Here is a 22,446-nt window from a genome sequence, read left to right as displayed (position 1 = left end):
AAATTAGGATTATTAAATTAGTCCTAGTCATTACTGGAAAATAAGACCAAACACCAAATTCAATCATGAACAGTTCAGAAAAAAAAACATTCCTTACCATGTTTATTTATATTGCAAGATTGCTGATAACTACTGTTTTAGTGGGCAGTTATGGTGATAAGCTAAAGATAATATAGATGGAGTCCCAGTTTACCACTGACAGAGTACGGTCTGTTCCACAGCTTTGTTGAACTTTTATCTGACATGGACACCCTACAGAGCTGTGGTGTCTAATGGAATAAAAAAAGAACACCTCAAACTCACGTGTTCTCTACGGCCCTGCTTTGTCCTAACTGACATTTGAACAGCCTCTTTATTATAAAAAAAATGTCTTTAGCCCAGGATCAACACTGCTGAGATTTCACTCTTTGACCTGCTCAGGTTAAAGGCAATATATCGGCACCCCCTGTGGAGTGAGAGATGAGGAAAAGATGGCGACAAAAGATTAGTGAATTTACCACTAGATTCTAAGTAGTAGTTTAAAGTGGATCATCTTGCTTGTTTACAAATGCCATGTGATGACTTTTATAGTCCAATAAAAAGGACTAGTTTTTCCACTTTGTCATTCAGAAACTTCTGACAATAACATACGGAAAGTTGCTGCTTTTTATGGCAATCTTGCCACGTTTCCGATCATTTGGGAGTTCCTAGATTGCATAAAAAGGGCGCTGATCCCAATCCAGGAAAAGTGTGGATTTATAATGTGGTTGTGCAGAATTATTGTATACTTGTAAAGAGTTGTTGTTGACAGATATCATTTGGCATTATAGTGAAAACATTCTTTTTTTATTTGTTTTTCTGATCAGAGCTATCATTTCATTCAATAAAAAGCTCTGGCATATCATTTTATACTCTTTCTGCCTCTAATTTATAATTTAGTTAACATTTAGTTCTGCCTGGAGGGTTTGATAATGCTGGTAGCAATTATTTTGTACATGGCTGACTGCTGATCTTAAATCAAAACCTTAATTTGGGTAAAACATTTGCTAAAAATAAAGGGTCCAACTGAACAAAAATATATATGGCCATATAGAAGACTCAAACACACTACATCTTGAAAAAAACATGCTTGTTTAGATATGGCCTTACAAACTATGACTTCAAACAGTGGTCATATATTTCATTTATGATGATGTAAAGATCGAATATTTGAGCATTCATAGTGCAGAAGCATCTACTACTACATTAATATGAAAGAGGTAAATTTGGGGAAAAAAACTGGATGTTTACCCTGCTTGAAAATGTCAGATACAAGTCATATCTGGGCAAATAAATCGGAACTGACCTGTGGTGTCAACATTGCTTAAATGTAAACCAAACCAAAACATAGACCACATGGCCATACTTTATGAGAATAAGATGTAGATGACGACTGTGTTGACACATATGCACAACATAAGTGAAGTTGTCTCATCTCTATTTAAACTGTGGCTCACCAACATGATCAAATCTCAAGAGTTTCAACAACAAACTCCACAAAAACACCAGCAGATTTCTAAGTAACGCTCATGATTCGGGGACCCAGGACACATGTTATGAATTCAAGACCATCAAATGCTGGTTTGAAGGATATTTTATAAGTTCGGCAGCCTTTTCATTCTCTACAAATAAAGCGTGAAAATGAACCAGTCTTGGACCACTGAGATAAACAGCTAAATATAGCTTGTGGTGGATGGAAATAGACAACACTTTCCTGGGAGGTCTCGGTTTAAGAAATAGTGAAAATGACATCCAATAATCATGCTGATTCCCAGAACACTGTCATAAATAACATTTATTTATATTAAGTACTGGGGTTTCAAATTCAATTTTAAAGTGAAAATTGTAAATGTTCATTTAATTATAAATAATTAAATATATTATCAATAATATTATTTAATTGTAAACGTTCTAGCACGAACCACAGATTTGCATAAAGCATTAATTGCAATTGCAAATGTAATGATGTCCATATTGGGGATCCGCCTATCTACTTACTGAAATTGATAGAATAACCTATGTTTGTTTAGATCACGTCTCTTGGACAAAGGTGTGGCTTTTCCATAAAAATAAGTGAAGGAGCCTGGCTCCTCCTTGTCTGTAAGTAAGTAAGTAACAGACTCGTGCCAGAGGGCAGCCGTTCAACTCGTTAACTTTGAGTCTCGACAAAATGAGGCCCTGAAATCTTAGTGACAGTGCTGGTATGCTACCATATTGCCCAGCAGCACTTTGGAATTTAAAGTTAAAAAAAGTTCTTTTCATCAGTAAATCATGAAACGAGGGTCGAACTTGAAGAACTCCAAACCAGGCACTGTGCATCGTGCACGTCTGAAAATATCAATACAGAACGGTTTTGTGACTGGCTAACACGACTGACCAAAAAAAAAAAAAAAAACAACTAAAATACAGCATGATCGTGAAACCAATTCCCTAGCTTAATCAAATTCCATGCATCTTGTTTACCCATGAATTTTGTTCACATGCTCACTGAGGCCTTTCCCCATCAACATGTGCATTATTCTTGATGTCACTCAACTACCTGTACGTAACTACAGCCATTACAGTGTCCAAATGTCTCGGTAAAATGTTGACTCAACGTGTTTTCAAGTGTTGAAAAGACTGCCATAAAAACCATCACTCTATGAGTTTGCAATCCAGGTGGCACAACTTCCAGACTACCAGACTCAAGCCAGTGACTGTAAAGATAGTTTCCAAACTTCCAGGCAAGCACGTGCAAGGCCATCATTTAGCACTCTCTCAAATCAGGGGAACAAATAGAGAGGCTGGAAACCACAAGATCTTTGAGCATTTTAAACACATGTTTGCTGCTACCATTCAATACAAAGTATTACCCAGTAGAAAGCAACACCACGCCTAATGGAAATCCTTAAGCCCTAGAAGAGTGTTATGACAAGACCTGACTATAGACATTTGACAGTATTTCAACACCCTATTTCCCATTGGGAACTGTCGCGGGATCATTTGGAACCGCTACCAGGATTAATGTGGAGAAAGATCTTTCGCCACTCGCCAATGTTGAACAAAACCACTTTTTTTCTTACAGGGCAATTGAGATTTGGAGACCAGTGGAGACTTTGCCTGTTTAGAGACAACATGAAAGCTTCGAGTTGTCATGAAAGACAACTGATCGGGAAGTTGGAGACTTTGGGTGTGAATTAGGAAGCCTCAAAGAAGTCTATGTCCTAAAAGCCACATTTTTTGGTCGGAATAGTAATTATCTCCGGGGGATGGAATCCAGTGTTGTTTTGGAAAGAGCGATCATGCCCAACTGACAGTATGTCGGTTTTCAGTATTTACGGAGCGTTTTAAGGTCCGAATGAATGATCAATTTTAGTTTTATATTAACCCCTTGAAAAACAAAAACAAAAATCTTCTTTAGTAACCTGTTAATGTGGACTGACTGACGCAGCCACTACCAAAAACACAGATGTCTCGAATCACAGACGAGAACATATTTAACTAATCCGGCCAGGAATAACAGTCGGTTTTGTCATTAGAGGACATTTCTTGGCCTTGTGACATGTAGTCATTCGATACAGACGGACAGGTAGCGTATGTCCTCCCGTCTGGGCTCATCTTTTGTTTATACAAGTACTATGTATTATGTGGAGGAACTACTGGATTTATTGACTTGCCAACAGTGCAGTAAAATACATCCAAAGAACATGAAATTTCTTGTCTTAGGTCAACAACTAGCTTTGCAGAACAGCCATCTTGACAACCTCAAGTTGTTCAACCAGCTTTTGGCCTTCTGACATTTTAGACAATCGGGAAAAGTTGTCAGGTTTTTGTAGTCAATTTTTGTAAGAAATCAACTCCATTTTCCTATTAAAAGAGAATCAAAGGGTGTCGTGGACATCTCATAATGACATTAGATTGGTATATTTCATTGTTGTAAAACACATCGATCTTCCAACCCAATTTTTATGTATCAATGGTGATTATTAATTAAAGACTAATTCTTAGGCTATAGCTAACAGAAGGCGTGTACGCCGTTTGACGGATCCTTCAGCCTATTATAACCCACTCGTGCTTGGTTCTTTACTCCAATAAACTTCTTGGGTGGTAACAGAAGCAAGCGATGAGTATCAATATCAATGCTGAGAAAAATCAAACATATCACAGTATAGACTCAAAGTGTTAGTTTGACGTTGAAAAGGTTTCGACCATGTATTGAAAGGACCCTGGCATGAATTTGAAAGAAGCATATCATCGCGTGGCAAAGAACGGTCTTTTGTGCGGCCAGCGGCTGCCGAAGAAGCTTGTTGAAACAGAGGTACAGTGAAAGACTTAATGATTGCGTTGACAGCAGTCATATGAGATGTCTATTGAGGGTGCTGTGCTGTGGCTGGGAAGAGGCTACAGCTGCACACAGTGAGACAAGAGGGTGTTGTGGTCACCTTTTGTAAGCTCCAGAGACATGAGCAATGTAGGATTCCTCCAAAATGTGACTTTGGCGTTTTCTTTCCCCTCGAAAACCAATATAACATCAAATAGTCCACGCTTGCCAACTAAAATGTGTCCTTCCATTTGCTGTAGTGCCGTCTCAATTTGTCAAATCTGCGCCAATGCTGAAGAGAGGACATTTAATGGGTTTGTATTTTCATTAGGAGTCGCACATAGTTGGAATAGATTGCGCTGATTAATCCCGCAAACCCAATATGCGATGTGCACATGCTCGACACGTGGTGAGTATGAAGAGATGAGCATGTGACAACAGGAGCACAGGAGAAAATTGTAGTGGAAAATAAGGGGGAGATCCAGAGAAGTAACAATTGTACATTTTGTTCTAACAATCATAAAAATAATAATCTAGTACAGTCTAAGGATGTAAACGCATCAATCAAGACAATCTGCAAAGCGGTTTTTCACTCAGAATATATTTCATCAATGGCATTCAACTTTCTGCTCTGTGTCCTGTACTTTACAGAAAACAAGTATTTAAAGCTTTAGGAGCATCTATATGCATATTTATCAAGAAATATATATGTATTCATTAAATAGTTTTGTAATTGATGATGACACGGGAAAATCATGAAAAATAACGTGCCAAATAAGACCACAACTTGAAATGGAAAACAATGTCTGAAATGACATATCCAAAGTATTTCATTGATTAATTATTTCTATTAATTCTATTCAGAAAATTCAGTAAAATGAAGTACATGGCAAGGCGGTGGAAAGAGGTGCCAAAAAATGAAAAAACAGGACAAGCTTCTGTCAGTGATTTAAGACGTCGTAGCATCTCCAGACCCCATAGCTTTCCAGCCTTTAAAAGAACAAGATTAAATACTTTTGGACGGAGCAGGAGACAGTGGCTGCTGTCTTTTTTTGTGTGTGTGAAAAAGAAAGCCACTGAGAGTCTGATTACCAAAATCTGTTTCAATTTATCGCGAAAGGTCAATCCCCGTTTGTCACAACAGCAGCACTCCTTTAATGCAATCAAAGAGGTTCCATAATAAAAGCGCCTGTTTTCAACTGAGAGCCCATTTTTGCAGAAGCGAACAGGTTGATTCCCAGCAAAAAAAAAGAGAGATAAATTACTTTTGGCCTTAAAAAACCTCACAACAAATATGAAATCTCAAGTTGAAAATAAAAGTAACTGTGGGAAATGCAATACTGTCAGCAATTCATCTTGTCATCCAACACTGACTTTTTATATCCAATGAGTATCTAATCTTAGCTTTATCGGCTCCAAACAGTTGGAGGAAGAGCTCAACGTGACACAGAATCAACAGAATCAAGTACGGCCACTAACAGTATCTATGATAAACTGATAGGTTAGTTATTAGGTTAGGTTAGAACTTTATTTCATCCCGTATTCTGGAAATGTCTTGGCTGCAGTACCAAGACAGACACAAGACACAGAAGACATTGTAAACCTAGGTAAAAACCTAAATACCAAAAGAAAAAGGACAGAAAAGCAGCAAAAAAACAAAAGGATCAAGAGCAGTCGGAGCTACTGGCTGCTACTTGAGCAGCACTATCTTGATTGCAGTAGCAAAAACAGATACAGACAAGAAAAGATGTTGTAGAGTTGGACAAACTTCTGCAGACTGTGACCGAGGTTGAAAATATGCAAAGTCATTACGTTAGAATTTCATTTAATTATCACCGTCATTTTCGGACTACCAAAGACCACCAGGAAAACATTTGGGTTCGTGTCCGCTTAATAGGCGTAATTAATCAAAATCTGCTCCTGTCTATTGCTCAGATGTGAGGCTTAAATTCCAACAATTTCTCTGCTGTTGATGCATTTACACAGCGATCAGTCAGAGTTCAGTGTGAATCATCCGTTTGTGCTGTCTGACTCAAAAGGATCTGCCTCCTCATCTAGTCCCACGATTCCCACCGCCCTCCAAAGGTCAGCCTTTGGATTTTTCACCTTACATTCCCATGCTTGTGCAGGAAAATGACAAACACTTGTGAACAGATCCTGTCATCAGAAATTCTCCCAATGTAAAGAGTTCCTTTGCAGCATATGTGTTTCCATACATCGCTATGTATGTGTCACTAGGCCATGACTGTTCTTAAATCATCACTAAATGATAAAATATATGTCAGGCCTATTCAGAATCATCACGTGTGGACGTTGTCCTTTGCAGGGGAAAGAATGGACTCTTTCATGAGGTAGGGAAGGGGCGGAGGTATTATAATTGGCTACAATTTAAAAAAATGATAAGTAAGCATACTGATTCCAAAGCGTCAAATGAGGACCTCAATTGGGTGTTAAGGAGGACCAGATGATGGGCTGAAAGTGCTTTCATGGTTTCCAATACTCACATTTTCTAACCTGATGGCTGAAGAAGCACATGCCGGAAAAATATTGAGCCATTTCAAAATGATTGTCTCAATTTAGAGGAATTAATAGCAACTATACTGAGTCATCACATTGGTTTGGCTACTGTGAAATATTTTAAGAGATTGTGTGATCTCCTGAATGGGAAAGACCTCAAGTGAAACCAAGCTTGAAGGAAATGACCTTAGAAATGTTGTCAAAACGCCATAGTAGTTGGATTTGAAGCTAGTTTCATTTTCTTGTGGATTTTGGGGTTCAATAGAGTGTGAAAAAGCTGTGAAGAATCACAATAAAGGGGAAATAAATGTGAAACTTGGGAGATTAACCACTCGGGTATGTGACATTACTTTTCACATAAAAAAAGCAGGAGTATTAGACTTTTGGGGCAATTCTAAAACCTACCAGTCCACCAAAAATCTATGAAATATGGTATTTTCCAGCAGATTTCCCTGCAACATTGATAATAGCCACATTTTAGGATTTAACACTGACCTCGGTAAATCAGAAAATGGCCACCTGCACAGCTTCTCAGAAGCTCGCATGATATCATTTCCATCTCGAGAAAGTGTTTACAGAAGTTAAATCATTTCTGGCTAAGATATTCAACCGTGTTTGGAAATTAATCAGCACTTTTTGTGTTTAATCAAAGCTGGAGGAATGTCAAGGGGGAAATGTTGGCCAAATGACATTACATTTCAGTGCATCAAATAGATTTTCGGTCAAGTGTTTCCAAAGACACCAAAGACAACCGTCTACTGAAAATATTTACTTGAAGAACTGGAAGTCAGCAATGTTTATCTGGTAATAACACTTAACAACTCAACCCAGTCCTAATACACTGGTGTTGATGTCATAAAATCACAAATACTGGTGTGATATGTATATACACGAGTACTGATATGTGGATCAGCTCACGAAATGCAGAAAAGTTTTTTTTTTAAATGAGTTCCTAAACACAAAGAGAGATCAACATTATATTTGAAAGATTTTGTTTCAATTTGAATGTCATTTGTTTAGTTTACAACTTGGTAAGCATATCAGGATTTTGATTAAAAAATATGCACCAAGACATAAAAAAACAATTGGACAGAAATTAAATCTTAATAAATGGTTATGCCGGGTTACACAAAAAAACAACAATAATGTATTTAAGGGAAAATTTAAGGGATGAATAAATGTATAAAATTAAAAAAACTTTAAAGCCTATTTTTTGGAACATTTTAAATATAATAAACTAAAATCCTTCAAGCAAAAAATGTAATCTTAAAAAAAAAAACCTTTACTCACTTATATCAAACAACCAATCTGTTAAATTCTCATTTGTCTGGAAGCATTTAGATAATTAAAACATTTAGCATGCAGGATGATTTGAAGAAGATATTTGAAAACATTGATTTAGTTGAAAACAGCATTTTTTTATGTAGAATGTTATTAAAGTGAGTGGAATAATCTTAGACATTGATCTGTTAACCAATTTTTAACACTACAAAAAAGATGGAAAAAATATTAAACTAAATTTAAAAGAAATCTTACTAGAAGGTTATAAATTTGCATATGAATTGATGCATATGTTGCCACTGAACCCCAAAGGACGTCTGATTAAGTAACGAAAAGAAACAATTTATGCAGCGCAGGGATGTAATTAGATTCTCCAGAAGTCATAATACAACTGCTTCTTTCCACTTGCTTTGTTTTGTTATGAAAAATGAGACCAGATGAAGCAAAGAAAAACTATAATATGCTTGAAAGCCTAAAAGAGGATGGAGACAGATCCGCCTGTCTCCAAGAATCCAAGCACTCTTTCCACTGAGACATGTGGATAAACACAAAGTGGAATTGGCTGTCGTAGCAGAGAGTGACAGCGGGCAGTGACACGCCCGTACGGACTAAACAGAAGGGACAGCAGATTCCACTGGAACCCCACTAAGGGGGCCGCACGCAGCAACAGAAGTGCAAGAAGGCGAGATGGACCAAGACAGAGGACTGCCTGTCCTTCGGAATAGGAAAAATAAACATTGCGGCTTCTTTTTTTTTTAACATTCGATGGAATCCGCTCTTGTGTGATTCACGGCCTTGACAAAACAGCGACTGGCTTTTGTTTTTCTTAAACATTTTTCAACCATCCAATAAAATAAAATATAAGAAGAATTTTCTCCGACTTCTGACTACGAGGGCAAAAGTTGATCGCGTGACAACATGCAGCTGGCCTAAGTTGACAGGTCTACTTTTTTGGAGTTTGATGGGATTTATTCAGGAATTTAATATTGTGGTCAGCATAGGTTATGAACTAATTGTCATATAGTTATTTGCTCTAACAATCTACAATAGTCATAATATCCTAAACAATATAAATAGTCATGTTTCTCATTTTATAATTGACAAATACTGTATTCTTGCAGCTCATTCATGCATTAAAAAAAGAGAATACTAATGACTTCATTCATTTCCATTCCACTTCACAGGAGTCGTAGGGGTGCTGGAGCCTATCCCAGCCAACAGAGAGGGGACATGCCGAATTGATTGTCAGCCAATGAGAAGACCAACCATTCGCGCTAAGGACAATTTAGACTATTTAATAAGCCAAACAAGCATGCTTTTGCAATGTTGGAGGAAACTGGTTTACCCGGAAAAAACCCATCAAGGGAACATGCAAACTCGATTCAGGAATGTCGGAACCAGGGATTGAACCCTTGATCTCAGAACTGTGAGACGGATATGTCAACCACTCTACCCTAGTGCTGCCAAGAAGAAGAAGAATGATTGAAAAAATACTTAAAAAATCTTCAAAATTGCCATAGAAATGACAGAAAAATGCCACATTAATGGTTTTTCCAAGGAGAATTGTAACTATATTGACCATACATTGGTCTTGGGGGCCAATCATTGAGTGAATGGTTTCCGAAATTATCCATAAAAGGGCAAAGGGGAAGTGATGTTGTCACTTTATAATGATTGGGCAGCTGGTCTTGTGAGGAGAGTCCTGGGTGATACTGCATGATGGAGACCAGCTGCTGATTCAGTGACTCATTTCTACCTCAGTGGGGAGAAAGACGCGCAATCGAGGGAGAGAAATCAGCTCTCAACATGCAGACAAAGAACAGACGCTGCCAAATCCGCAGCCAGCTTCACACTTAGGAAACAAATTTAATTCAATTCGTACCTTTCTTTCAAAGCGCTTGACCAGAATTTCCTGTTCAAACCTTTCCTGATCACATTTCATTAGAAATCCTCTCATAAGAAATGCTTTTCTTTCAACCTCTTCAACTTTTGAAATGATAAAACTCTTAATAGCATACTTCCAGTGGTATATGCGTTTAGAGCAAAACATACTCTATATGGAGATGAAACTTGACTCATGAGTTTAATTCCATTCTCACCGCCATGGAGCCGAGCACTTTCATTAGGCAATAACTCAAATGTTGACACCCTAAGGGGCATGTTGCACATCGACCACTATTTAAGTTAGCCAACCTTGCCATCATTTTAAAAATATTTGCGTATTCTGAGGTATGCGTCTATGCTGCTGACCTCCACACATTTTCAGCTAGAACTCCTGCCATACGTGCCTCAGCAAGTCTGCCGTGAATCATTTACAGTTAGTCTAAAATGCTATTGCTGTAATTCTAACCAGAAACAGCCATAGGACAAAGCTTACCTCTATGTTCATTCCCTTAAACAGGCAATTCAGAATTCATTACAAAACTTTTACACCTAACCCAGACTGACCTTGAACTAATAGCTGTACAGATGAGCTACCAAAGAAGAGATCTGTGGTTGTAGTTCAACCTCCCATAGTTTACATAATTTTTTAAAATCAGTTGAGACTAAATAAACAGGACCACGGATAGTTACAGCCAAGTCGCACACTATGTACTGTATTGCTTCAAGACACCATTATTAAGCCATCCAAATCACACGAGAAACAAACAAGCATTTTGTTCTTAAGAAATGCTAAAGTGTACAGAAACACAGGTGTACAGTGTCATGCCCAAAGGCACCAGAGCAGAGTACGGAACATAAACTGGCATTGAACCAAAGCAGAACGAATTGAAATTTCCATCCTTTGTACTTCACAGCTAAAACAATTGAGTCAGACAGTATGTTCTTTTGACTAGGCTTTCCATACATTGTTCAAGGGAAAGACGACCACTTCTGAGAAAACAGTATCTGAGAAAACAGGATCTGAGAAAACAGAATCTTCTCTAAGTTTATTTTTATACAATACATTATTTTCTTGATTATTCTACATCTAACACATTAGTAATTGACATCATTAAGTATTCTATACAAAGTGTTGTCTTTCTCGTAAGATAACTGTCTACCAGTGACGTGATGATCCTTTACTGCCAACCCACCCATTTAAAATGCATTGGACGCCTCCTCCCATCAATGGCATTGAAACATGGTGATTACCAATGAGTCTGGGGAGTGAATATGTGTGAGAGTGCATGGAATGATAACAGACGAGGATTTAAAGTTGTTTCTGTCTGTTCAACAAAAACAAAGACGATCTGGTATTTATTGCTTCTCGCTTCTCAAGACAGGCCCTCAGACTTCATCATCATCATCATCATATAAAGTCAATACCTTAAGTGCCACAGACCACAGACAGTCTACTTCCTCACATTCGTGGTATATTTTAAATCAGTACTTTTATTGCACACCGTCATAATAATTCCAAGTAAAAAGACTAAAACAACAAATGGAACCCTAATCCAAGTCTGAAGGCTATTTCAGCCAACGGAAAAACAGAATGAAACCTATTTAACCAATTTTATTATTCATTTTTTAACTATGATACGGTATACTGCTAAACTGCTTAGTTTTATATGCGGGAAGGTAATAATATTTCTTTATAAGGCTGAGGGTAATCCAAAACTTGCCATTTAAACAAACTAGGGAAAATGCATTGTCAGAAAGGATGACGTGGTTGTCTTATTAAATTATTTGGGTCAAATTTTCTCAAGTCAAAAACTATATTAGAGAATAGTTGCCTTGCGCAAACACAGCTACAGAAAACCTACACAGCTCAGACACAAACATGGCAGCTTTGATAAAAGAAAGCTGAAAAGCCCAGTCATTGTTTCCATGTACATACCACCCGTTGTGAGGAGGGCGTCTTCTGAAGTTTATGGGAAACTCTGCAATGACAATGGTGATTTTCCCTTATATGGCAGCAGCGATTGGGTCCGTCCGATGGGGAAACCACTGTGGAAGTCCAGAAAAGAGCATGTTTTCAATTACGTAACACACTTGGCAGTGATGTTGCGTGTATGCTGAAGGCTTAAACATTGAGCCCGGTAGGATTTGTCAATGGAGGTGCCTGGAATGTCAGCTATGGCTGGCAGTACCCTGAGAACCATGGACCAGAACAATCTGTTGTTTGTTAATCTATCCGGGAACAAACAAACTCTTGTTGTAGGGATTGAATCATTGATGTTTTACGACCGTATTATCTAGGGCCATATTTATGGAGAGCAAAATATTGGTGAAAAACAGAAGGAATACCAGAGACAGCCAACATTTAGTGCTAGAAGTCATGGAACTCTGAGTAAACTCTACTAACTCATTGCACTTGTCATCAAGGGGAAGTATGGTGGCCTTGATGTGCAAATCAAAACTGTTGCAGATGACAGTGTTTAGTCATTATGTAAGAGAATGGTGGAAAAAGTCAAACTAATTAATTATACCCCCTAGGATGCTCAAAGTATTAGCGTGACCCTTAATCAAAATAATAAGACGGTCGGAAGTAAATTTGGAAAGTTATCTTTTCAACACCATGCGGATATTTTCCCTGAAGGCACAAACGGAAAGATGTTCTGATTTAATATCTGATCTCAACTACTCGGGTCATGTTGTGTAACATATCATTTGAAGTCAAAAGGGTCTTGGACTGATAAAGTTCAGTTGAAGAAAAGTCATCTTTAGAACATTTTTAAAGACTCCAGAGAGAGGAAAATGACTAAAGGTTTGCGATCCAGTGGAATTAAAGGAAATTAACCTAAGTATACGGTAATGTAACTTTTTTTGCCTGCTTTTATCATGTTTCATAGTTTTTATCTTTCCAATCATTAGTCACCTGTCTGAAAATGTACCGACAGGCCCATAATGCACCGTGCAGAATCGATACCAGAAATCATTCCATAAGGAAGAGTCAAAAAATGCGCACCTTGGACTTAACAGTGAGTCCAAATCATGTTTTTCCATTTTGCCAGTAAATCCCCAGAGGTCTTTTAAAGCCTGATTATCTGATTATACTATTACTGAAATAGACATGACTCAGAATTTCTCAATAAAATAGCTGGTTTTCATTATATATCCCTCATGGGGCTCCCAAACCGCAAAAAAATAAAAATAAAATAAAAACCCTCGGGACAAGTGTATCATAACTGCAAGGATGATACTACCAATAGATGCTAAAGAATTTCTTAAACCGCTTTTAAATTCGCTTATTATAAATATTCTGTTGTACCCGTAAAAGGAATGAAATTCATAGTTCTGACTCAATCCATTTTTTTAAGCATGGAAAGGACTTTGGGAATGCTACTACATAACTGTCGAGGATATAATTGTTGTTTCATGACAACAAAAAGTAAATGATGCATATACAAAACTATAATTGGCAAACAAGCTATAAATGTCTGCATTAAGTGTGCATTAAATTCGTTTTTGTCTTTGCACAGATGTTGAATTTCCGACTAGCGAGCCGTTAAAAAGTTGAGTCATTGTATTGGCGAGCTCACACTCTGGGAATTTGCCCAGGGAAGTGCAAACTTTTCACTAAGTGTTTATCGTTTGTTTCACTTTCTAAGTCCTTAAAAGACAGCGGGATATTCGTTAGAAGTAGTGACAGGATTTACATCATTACACAGTTACGTATTAGAAAGGGGAAAATAACTGTTGTGATGTTATGAAACGATAATTGGATAAATAAATGCCTGATTATGTCAACAAACGGTCAACTCTTTTACATAATCAGTAAGTTCTAACTTCCAATACTCAACCCTTTAAGGGACAAATTTGCACAGCTCTGCTGTTTAATCTAAATTTTGGAGAGAATTCATATTCTGCTTGTATAAATTATGAGGAAAAATTAAAGCACAATTAGCGTAACAGGGGACTGTATGACAACAGACTTTTCAGTTTTATTAGTAACCTTTAAAATGGATATGGTGTTATCCGAGAATTTACAGGTCTTGTCCAAACTACAAGGTTTGTTCAAGTTCACTGTGGCCCAGATGACCAAAAGGGTGGAAGGCCCAATTTCAACTCCTTCCATTTTCATTTGTTTAATAAAACAAAATACATTAATGCTGTCCAAATATTTTCTATAATATTTTTGAACCATTATAATCACTTTTTTGTTCATCTTTTTACTTCGTATAACATAAAAAGGGTTCTTAATTGTACTTTATTTGTTCCATTCTCTTTGTATTTCAAAGATAGACTTCACCATGGGTTTATTTTTTTTCCTTTGGATGTTTGAAAGCCAAATTATATATAGACAGGTTTATCTGTACATGCCAACGTACAAATAGAAGAATGCCTAGAAAACATTATTATTCTTATTATTACATCCAGTCTATTTTCATTAATCAGTAACGGCTAACTTTATTCTCTACAATATATTTTCAAAGCTCTACAATATATTTATAAAGCTTTTCAGTTGACTTGTTCAGATTACAGTTTATTACATAATTGGGACGTGAAGCCAATTCGACATTAATGAATTAGAACTTAATTCCAGCAACATCTGCGGTTCATCTTGTTGGCAAGAAGAAGTGGCCCTCAACAATGTGACATTTACACCCAGAGCTAGTATGTGATAAATTAGCAAAGCAACATAGTAATTCATTTCCTCTCTGGTGAGTCCATGACCCCGGAAGACTTGGAAGTGGATGTTAAATAAAGTTCTTTAAGGCTTAGGAATGTCAGGATCAAACCAACAAAAACTAATGGAGAAGTTGGTTTTTTTTTTTTTTGTCTGGAAAAAGGGTATTGTACTATACACTTTGTCAATCATGCATAGAAATTCTAACTTTTGGAAAGTCACAAGTGGTTCTTAAGAAATTCCATATATAGTACCCAAAGTTGTCTGATATAAAACATAACAAATGTGGAATATAAGAAGTCAACTGTGTTTATGTGGGGCTTGAGTCTGGTCATATTTGTGGTTCGCCACAACGTTCCCGTCACTGTTACTGTGAGCAGACACCCAAATATTCTTTCTAGACATCCCAAACATGAAGTGGTTTTCCAAAACGGCTTGCATTTAGATAAAGGAAATACTCTAATCACCGTTACTTCTAAAATATGAAACAGATTTCAAGGTTTTGTATCGAACTCAGATGTAAGAAAGGGGAGTCGTGGGAGAATCCACAATTGACAGAATTATTTCCGCATGTGTAGCATAATTGGGAATAATGTCAATGTCTGTATGATAGTATCTGTCATAGATGATAGAAGAAAAAAACATTTGCTTTTTGTGTTTAACACATCTGAGGTGAGGAAGAACCGCAATGTTTACTTGCATGCAAAATAAAGTGAACAATTTCTGCAAAACTAGTCATTTCTATGAAAAATGTAAAAAGAAAATGTTATAACTGGGCCCGTAATCACAAAAAAATGGGTAACTTTCAAAACAAAAGTTGAAAATATATATTATTAAAGAATTCATTCTATTTGATGGATCTACATACAAATAAAAACATTTATGGTGCAAGTATTGAAGTGAAAGTTACTGAGAAAAATTCAGAAGATCTCGACATGCAAAAACGATAGAATACACAACTCATCTTTAATGTGTGTAATATCTCTTATGGGGAATGGCTCTCATATATACTTTATATATTTATGTTATTAAAATGGTTAAAAAACGATGCCAACTTGAACTGCAAGTAGGACTACAATGGCATAACTGAGCCAAAATATACCAATCCTTGAATAAATTAGGCAAAAAGGATCGAATCCATTCAAGCAGGACCTTCATACAAAACTCAGATTTGACTTAAATATATATAAGCTAATGTACACAGCATCACTTTTGAGAATAATCCACTCAGCTACTGAATAGACTGATTCAGAAGTCTAATACAGACTTTGTTTTGGCCGTGAAAGTCTGTAATCATGTGGCGTACTGATGGAACCTCATCCATTGCATTTTTATTTCTGTAAGGCAACACGTTTGTTTAGGGTGTAAAAATATCTGCGGATAAAGCCGATTGTTTTGCTTTGCTGCATATGTTCAGTGTCTCGCAAGGGGAGAAACCTATGGATATGACAACTGGAGCTCCACAATGCTGGGAAAAATGTATGTTTATTCTGCCCACTCTGTGAAATTACAATGGAGGGTTAAATGAAATAATTTTAGAAAATGTCTTCTGGGTATTTGACAATGAAAAGCTTGTATTTGACACGTGTTGCTTAAATACCGAAAAAAATAAAAAATAGAATCCGTTCTAGACATGCAATTGGAGTGGTTTTCTTAGCTATTTATTACTGTCTTCATTGCCTGAGATGAAACTTGTTCCAATGGTGCTTGCATGCCGAGACTAAAATTTTATATTGAAAAAGCGTGGAAAGTCTCTGCGTAGAGAAGAATAGTAAAGCTTCTGCGGTTATCTCATTTGCATCCCCGTTGAGACTGTTTACAAGGAGGCCTTTAAACAGGAAGCACGTAATTTCCCTGTTGATGAGTGGAACTTTTAATAAAAATTTGAAGCGCGCTTTCAGCTGTTTTTCCTCTGCCTTTAATTGTTGTACGGCTTTGTAAAGCCAAGCAAACAAACAGGCTAGTGTACTTATTGCAAATGAGAGCCATTCAGATTTAGGAATACAATTGATCTTTCATGTAGTCTATTTTAGTAGTATTTAGTTTTGTCTGTGTATTGCAAAATGTGAGTTTCACGTCTTAATGTCATCCGTGTAGACCTGCTATTTTTTTTCCCTCAGCTACTGAATACAATTTGTTATGTAATATGGGCTTGAAATTGTACACATGATAGACTTTTTGATGTGCTTCTTTCCATTTCTAACGCATAGATTGTCTTTATTATTTTTTACAGTGTAGAACTGTAAACCAAAAAGTTGAGTGATTTATTTTCACGGGGGAAAAAATTAAGAAGTCTTTGACACTTTGTTTGATGTAGATGTACCAATCAGAATATATTTGAAATTAAACGATTAAGATCTTGTGACTTGAGAAGACTAAGTGATGAAGTCATATTATGACCGTCATAATGATCCAGAACATTCCTGCGATGATTCAGTTTCTGGATGACTTTGTCAAAGCCGAAACCTATTATGCACTCGCCATAATAAAATAGGTATAAATGACTCTAATGATTCAAAATGACAAAATATAGTTAACATTTGGCTCACAGGCTGGTTTGCTAATGAATGGATGAATGGAGCATTACTTTAACCAAGGCTATATGTCATTCTTTTGCTAAATTAGAAAAACACCCTTCGGACAAGAGAATGAGGAAAACATATGATATTTACTGTGAGAATTTGAGAAAGTGATAAGATGTCATCGCAAAGTATCACCACCAAATTCTCCCTTTGTCTCAAATGTCACGTGCGAACATCGCGATTCGTGAAATCATCGCGATTTGTGCACGTGCGCAGAATTTGTATCGGAAAACTTATATAAAAATGTTGGCTAATCCAATTTCAAGATGACACGCGTCAGAGTACACCACCATCCATAGGCCTTTGAATCTATATTAAGGAACCCGTCAAAGTCACCACAGGTATGTTGTCGGTCTCTTGTAAAGACGTGATCTAATTCTGTAAACCTCTCAGCCCTGTCAGTTTACAGCGTTACGCTTCCCCACGTATAAGATTGCATCCTCACAAACGTCAGTCGTCAAGTCGGGAGTGCGAGAGCTTTTTCGAGCCTGCTGAAAAACTTATGCTGGAAATATCAGCGAGTTTAACCGAGCCAAAGTCAAGTCAAAAGCATTAGCAGTCCGATACCCGATGTTTGTGGTACGGATACCTTCTTTTTTCTGTCTCAAGAGTGAGATCAATGTAAAATCGGTGAAGCTACCAGAGCGCTAAGTGATTTAACAGAAGGGGACTTGGATGGCTTATGTCTACAGAGAGGTTTGCAGAGAGGTATGTATGCTTGCAAGTTTTCCATGATTACATGTTCAAATGACAATAAATATTCCTCTCTGTTGAGCTACTGAGACTAAGGTAAAATGTTATGTTTCCCTGCCAGATGCAATTAACATTTAAGTCTGGCAAGTTTGCTAAATACTTGCGAGAACGTTAGAGGGAGGAAATCGGGGTCTTGAACCGCCAGCATTTGTCATTGCTGAAAATACAGTAAACGAGGTTTGGAAGAACACGTTGACACTTCCTTTACGCACATGCCTATTTGTGTTCTGTCTGCAGGGGAGATGGATGCCTGTTCTTGAAAAACAACAGATATTTCTTTCCTCTTTCAATTCAAAGGGAGATCCACGTGATGTTTACATTGATATTCTATTTCCGTTGTGTCTCTAAGATTTCATTTCATTCAACAGAGAGTCTATTTGTCCCCTCTGTTGTGAAGAAAGTCATCATTCCAAAAGATGGGAACTCAGCTGGAGATAGTTTTGTGCAGTAACAGATGGTGTATGGATCTTTGTTTGAGGTGCTGCCATCCAATGTGAATATCCAAAACATTTTTATTATGCCCCGTTTCAAAAATAATACAAAGGAGTCTGCAAAGAAGCATCAACAAATCTAAAAAGCACTCTAAGCAGGAAACAGATCCGTTTGTTAATCTACCAAAAATCCTTTTTCTTTTGAGGGGTCAAATCTTTTGAGTATACTTTTGGCTGTGAGATCCCCAATTACATCTGAGGTATACTCACAATCAGCTTTTCCATCGGGTGGACATTCCAAGCCACATCTGCTTTCAATACATCCTCCCATCCAGCTGTTTCAGGCATACTTTGTATACCATCGCCTACTAGCCTATTCAGAATCGTCACACTAGAATATAATTTGCGGTTATAATTAGGTTTTAACAGAGGCCAAAAACAAAAACTATAAATATTATAATAAAGGGTAACAACAGCCTGAATTGACACCTGTAAACAAACTATACAAACTTAATGAGATAACTAGCAGAGCCTAACCATCACAAATTCTCAAGTATTGCTACTGAACAACATTGCTTCTGTAGGAAGTCGCAAACCAATTTCTTTAGAAAAAAAGTGTGTTCACAATCCAAAAAAAACAGTACCTTCTTGCAGACATCTCAGAGGTTTCTTTACTGATGCGTCGACCACACGTGCACTGCACGTGCGCTGGCAGAAAGATGCATGGAACGGAGACAATCCGCAGTTATCAGCGGCTGCTGCCTGACCCCTGAACAAAAATAAATTCAATTAAGATTAGAAACGTCAAATATGTAAACGTGATCCACGTGTTTTCAGGTCCACACAAGGTTATGTTGATAAATGACCACTTCCAGTTCAAATAGATTGGATATCTATCAAGGTGTTGACATACGTGTGCCACCCAGTCTTTTTTGAAAAATACATCTTTGAGGTTTGACTGTCATGGACCAAAATAGAAGTATAGCCTCAAGTGGAAATCCTGTGGTGATGACGTCAGATTTTGTCTGACCCATCTGGACTTTGGATCAATTCCAAGTTGCCCCGAGGGGGGCCGACTAGACGGACTGCTGCTGCTGCTGAGCCAATGCAGACACTTATGTTTATGTGTCTTTTCACTGGTAATGCTTTAACAGTCCACAGTGATTCACAAGTTTGTTATGTTTGCTTACTTGAAATGTGACTAATTATAGAAATACTCAACCTTGCAGATATTTATCCATCTTTAATCACAGTGTGTTTAAAGCAAAACATCCTGCAGGTTTGAGCCAATAGTTATCCATATTTTAGTTTGATCCTGAAGTTTTCTTTTTGAGAAGTTTCATGAAATAGGCATAAGTCAAGTTCTTGTACTTAGATCAAAGAGTTTGACCTCCTCATATCCCTCAGGTAAAGAACCCATTGATGATTCATCTGGTTAGAGCAGGTGTGAGAATGTCAAAGAAGATCCATGCTGGGCCATTCTGTGTAAAATAAGTTAAGAATTTTCCACTTCACTTCTCAGATTTTCTACAACTTTGAGTTATGGAGGAGGGGAAAAAAAACATCAAATGCTTTTGTCTCAATGAGAATAAAACAAAATCAAGCCTTTAACCAATCAACCAAATTTTTATCCAACTCTTTCAACATACATATTTTGATAAATAAAACCATGAAAAAGAAAAAAACTGTCAATCAACAATTCAAATGATAAAACTGATCAAAATGATCTTTTAAGCTAGGATTTTCTCTGGAAAAAAATGTCTAGGACATTATCCCATGCATAGCCAAAATAAGCCTTCAAAAACTAGTTTGAAAACATCTATGTTTTTAGATTTTACAGAATAAAAATGTTATTGGAGAAACACATCAATCTCAGTCTAAGAAATAGCACTTTGAGGTATGGCATCCAAAACTTACATAAGAGTATAAGACATGTAGGGTGAACGGTTTGAGAGTTTAGCTTGGCAAAAATGACGGAAAATGACAGTGGGACTGTCTTCCCTCTGACTGAACCAAAAATATTTACCAAACTGCAAGTTCTCAAAAATTTTAAAATAAAAACCCCACTTCAAACAAGTGCCAGTCACATACTTGAGAACTTCCAAATGTTTTTTTCAATGACTTTATCATCTAGCTATAACCAAAAGAGAAAGAAATGTGACTATGAAGAATGAGAATGGATGATTTTGTGAGGATAAGTGATATAGAAAATGAATAAATGTATCTAAATAGGGTTAAAATTCAATGAAGTTTTAGTATGTACTTATTCCAGCGAATGCTTAAAACACACACGAACTTTCATGGGCCTAGAGCTGTAAGGATGACCTACAATAAATATCAATAAATGTTTTTACATGAATAAAAATGCTTGTTTGTTTTCTACTCCCCACTGATCTGAGCGCCACAGGTACGATCGATCCATCACCACCAAACCAAACAAATATATCCAAGATCACCCTGACAATTTTATTATTACTTCCTTGAAGATTAGATTTTTTTTAAAAATCAACCCTCTAACTGAACATACACTGTCTTGAATATGTGGTAAATGTGATTACTGCTTTGGATGTAGGAGTTAAAAGATAAGATTCAATATATCACAAGGTATGATTTCAAGAAATATAGATTTGATGGTAAATAAAAAAATACTTGTTTATCACTGCATGTTGTCAAATGATGTGTTGCATGTTTAGAAACATTGTTTATTGCACACATCTGACTGAATTCTGATCGATCACTGGGCACCAATACACAAAAATATGAAAAATATTCAAATTTAAAGCATAAACTTACTAGGGCAGGGAGCTATGATGGGACAGACACATAGATAACTGAAAACTGACGTAACCAAACCCTGAGGGCTTATATATATAGACAGAAAAGAGGTAACGAGCTAATAAAGAACAGATGCCTGACATGAATGACAGCGGATTGGTTGATACACCAGGAAATGTAGTTATTTTTCAGTTATTTATTTATTTCTAGAACTGAGTATTATTTTTTTATGTTGTTAGGCTTACACAAGAGCACTAAAATAGAGTTTAAGAATGCAACCTTAGATTGAGAGGTTATTAATTAATGATGAGGTAAATATGGGGAAAAAATAACATTTAAATACGCATTTTTTTTGCAATACCAGCAATGATGTCATTCATTCATATTCCTTTTAAATCCCTTATGCAGCACACTGATATGAACACGTTTGTGAGAAAGCTTGCTTTTATGTGTGCTGCATTTATTAATTTTTTTGGTGAGAAAATGTGGAATATGTCACATTTAGTAAATGATCCAAATCATGAAAAAATATATGTAGTTTGGTTTCAGGTAGGGTGAAGTCTAACACGATTTTAAAAGCAATTGTTCAAAACTATGGCAACAGAGGCTGCAGCCATGGCCCTGAAACACTAGAGTCCCTCAGGAGGAAATTGGGATTCTCATAAATCCTTCAACCGGTGGAAATAAAAAATAGCCTCCATGAAACACACTCAACAATAGGATTTTTTTCCCTTTAATTGGTTTTCTATGTAACCATATATGTTTTCTATTTACCTTTATATGTCAGAAAATTCCATTTGAATTCCCCTCATCCTACTTAGTGAATGAAGGAATATGTACGTTTGAACCGAATTGCAGTCTACAAAAACACAAATAAGGAAGTTATACCTTACAAACTGGAAACAAATAAGAGGCTCTATTGTTTTTTTTTTCTCCCTCTCTCTTTTGTTGCTCTCTCGTTAGTGTGTCTGCATGGTCTGGAAATGATATACCCTGGCGAGGTTCTGCATCCCAGCAGGCATGTACCCCCGAATTGTACCTCCCAAAGGGACAACCGCCGGAAAATGTCAGTCACGACACTAGGGCATCTGCAACCTGAAGGAAACAAAACACTTGGCTTCTGTTTATGCACTTTCTCTGAGGTATAATTCTGATATGGGGGTTTGCAACTCTGTTCACACCTTGGGTGTTATCAAGGGGAAACAATATGAGCAACTGACCCAAGAAAAGAATACT

The 22,446-nt window shown here is 36.9% G+C and overlaps 1 long non-coding RNA gene across 1 annotated transcript in view; it reads right to left on the bottom strand.

Moving 5' to 3' along the window:
- LOC144205923 (uncharacterized) overlaps positions 1 to 21,337 on the bottom strand; it is a 28,083-nt gene extending 6,746 nt beyond the window's left edge. Inside the window, exons 1-3 of the long non-coding RNA XR_013328248.1 lie at positions 21,229 to 21,337; positions 19,080 to 19,204; positions 11,937 to 12,046 (exon numbers count right to left, since the gene is read on the bottom strand). This is a non-coding gene — a long non-coding RNA (uncharacterized LOC144205923). The remainder of the gene's footprint in view (positions 1 to 11,936; positions 12,047 to 19,079; positions 19,205 to 21,228) is intronic.
- Between the last annotated feature and the right edge of the window lie 1,109 nt (positions 21,338 to 22,446).

The sequence above is a fragment of the Stigmatopora nigra genome, chromosome 13 (genome assembly GCF_051989575.1).
Source record: "Stigmatopora nigra isolate UIUO_SnigA chromosome 13, RoL_Snig_1.1, whole genome shotgun sequence".
Taxonomy (NCBI): Eukaryota; Metazoa; Chordata; class Actinopteri; order Syngnathiformes; family Syngnathidae; genus Stigmatopora; species Stigmatopora nigra.
Note: the sequence above shows the minus strand (reverse complement) of the source record. Positions and strands in the feature narration are given on the sequence as shown.